Source organism: Cynoglossus semilaevis, chromosome 9, assembly GCF_000523025.1.
Source record: "Cynoglossus semilaevis isolate Cse_v1.0 chromosome 9, Cse_v1.0, whole genome shotgun sequence".
Lineage (NCBI taxonomy): Eukaryota > Metazoa > Chordata > Actinopteri > Pleuronectiformes > Cynoglossidae > Cynoglossus > Cynoglossus semilaevis.
The window spans coordinates 18,183,242-18,185,754 of record NC_024315.1 but is presented as its reverse complement, the minus strand read 5'-3'; the positions used below and the strand labels follow the sequence as shown (position 1 = coordinate 18,185,754).

Genomic DNA, 2,513 nt, shown 5'->3' with positions numbered 1-2,513 from the left:
ATAATTTGCAAAATTTGTGAAAAATAATTGAAATGAAATCATTGAAATGGAGCCAAGAAGATCGCTAAAAATTAGCACACAGATCATTTGGCACACTACCTTTTCTAAACCTTAGGATGAAAATCAAAATATTTTTGATGTCAAAATTATCTTCAAACATATTAAGGATACATGGACCAAAAAGTCAAAAACATCCAAACCATATTCACCTTGTTTTTATTAGGTTCTGTTTTTTAAAAAAAAGTAATGAAAAAATGTCTTCCGAATATTAGGTTCTGTTTTTAAAAAAGTAATGAAAAAATGTCTTCCGAAACAGAGATACCGTTTAAAACTATGGTGCAGGGGATACGTTTTAGTGATTGAAACGCCGGGGGAATACTGCAGCATGAGTCACTTTCAGGCCTGGTTTATTCTCTGACACATGAGTGAAGTGTTTGTGCAGGTGTAGCAGCAGTGAGACTAATTGTTCATCAGTGTGTTGCGTTAGAATGGTTGGTGTTTCCAGGGTTAGAAAAAGAACTCCCAATGATGCAATTAGTGTTCAGTCAATAACAAAACGCCGTTTTATTTAATTGATTAAGAACAAAACAAAACAACTTTGAAATATAGGTTTAAGTTTAGCAGTAAGTTTTAAGAGTTATAAGATAAAGATGCATCATGTCTTAAACAACGTGCTATGTGTTTTAGCACAGACTTTGACTCATTTCAAAACTGCAAAAAATAGTAAAAACCTTTATTCAAAATACAAGGAAGGTTATTGGGTATATTTTTTTGACAAACTTTTAACTTCTTTTAGATGACTTTTATCTATGTTTTGGATCATTATTAGCCTTTGTTGCTTTTAGCTTTCTTGTTGTTCACCTTTGCTGTAGTTAGCTAAAGCTAGTTCAAGCTAACTGGAATGATATTTTGCCTACACTCCACATATATTTGGCTAATTTAAACTCGTAAATTGGCTTTTTTTTTCTTTTTTGGGAGCAATTTCTTCAGAGCTATTTGTTAATTATGTTGTCCACTTTCTAGGCTAACTTTTTTTTTTTAATTTTTTTGCTCACTTTGACTTTGTTGGGATGGCTTTACTTTTCTTTCAGCTATCATAAAGCTGTACTTTTGGCTCATTTATTAGCTAATGTTTGGCTATCTTGTGGCTTGCTTCTTGACAATTTAAAACATATTTTTATTGTATACGTATGATTTTGTTAATTGTTGAAGACTCTGCAGCTAATTAGAATATTTATAAGTTTCTTATATATTCTCTTTGCTCTGGAATATTTCTATAAGTTTCTTATATATTCTCTTTGCTTGATTTAGCATTTGCTTTGCCTACACTTATGTTTACACATACACAAGCTAACTCAGATTGTTCACTTTTTTAAAGTTATATTGCACTACTACTACTACTACTACTACTACTATTACTACTACTACTACTACTACTACTACTATTACTACTACAACTACTGCTTTGGCTATTTTGTTACTAGCTACTTATTTGTAGTTGATTTGAGCTAACCTAACTGATCTGCTAGCTGTCCCGCTCTTTGTATCTTTCCTCTTTTTTTTTGGTTTGTTTATATGTACTTCCCCCACTAGCATGTCACGGCTACTTTAAATTCTCATTTTTATTCCTCATAAAACTCATCCATAAATCCTCACGTGAACAAATGACACAGGGCCATGTGGTTAGAAACACATTACCACCTCTGTGTTTGCAGTTTGTCTTTGTATCAACATTAACATTGCACCGGTTTAGTGTGGAGCCCAGTGTTTGATGATAATCAGGGCAAAAACAGACATTTCTACAACAACAGACACTGCAGTTAGCAGCTGCCTTGGCTCTGGCCCCTTCTTTCTCGACGTATACACAGTGCGGATGAGAGAGTGTCATGCCAGTGTGTATCAGCTCCAGCCATCTGTGCACCAGCTGTGAGATGATGTCTCACACTGATGCTCTTTGGCTCCGTCTGACCTCTAACTGGACGTAAAGGCAGAGACGAGGGGGAAAAGTGAGATTATTTACTGTCCTGGGATGTTTGCAATTACAATACACCGACTTTCAGAGCAACTTTTCACCACGTTGTTGATAGGATGACGACTGGATGTAGACTTCTCCTGAAGGGTCAGATGAAGTGGGACTCAAGAGGAAACTCAAGTAAACATTTCTGATCTTCAAGAGCTTTGACAGGTTTTTCTCAGTATGCGTTCGTGACCCATTGAGCTGTGCTATATTTTCTTTAATCGGGTTTTTGCACCCTCACAAACATACATTTCCTGAAATCAGAGCAAACGACGAAATATTTCGCCAAACTTCAAACCATTAAACCTGTTATAATACATTGATTCTCGGTGCCTAAATGAAATGTGACAGGTTTTGATCTAGCTCCATTGGATTTTTTTTCTTCTTTTCTTGAACTAAAATAATATTTAGATTTTAGATTTAGATTTTAATTTTTTTGGGACAGAAGCTGGAAAGTTGTCCAAGCAGTAAATGTCATTGTTTTTAGAGTGTAAAG

The 2,513-nt window shown here is 34.8% G+C and overlaps 1 long non-coding RNA gene across 4 annotated transcripts in view; it reads right to left on the bottom strand.

The window, feature by feature from the left end:
- Positions 1-1,269: 1,269 nt before the first annotated feature.
- Positions 1,270-2,513, bottom strand: part of LOC112487498 (uncharacterized) — a 6,773-nt gene continuing 5,529 nt past the window's right edge. For 2 of the 4 annotated variants that reach the window (XR_003050631.1, XR_003050633.1), the window contains one exon: positions 1,270-1,971. This is a non-coding gene — a long non-coding RNA (uncharacterized LOC112487498). Of the gene's footprint in view, positions 1,976-2,513 lie in introns of all 4 variants that reach the window. The other 2 variants (XR_003050632.1, XR_003050630.1) reach the window with 1 other exon arrangement.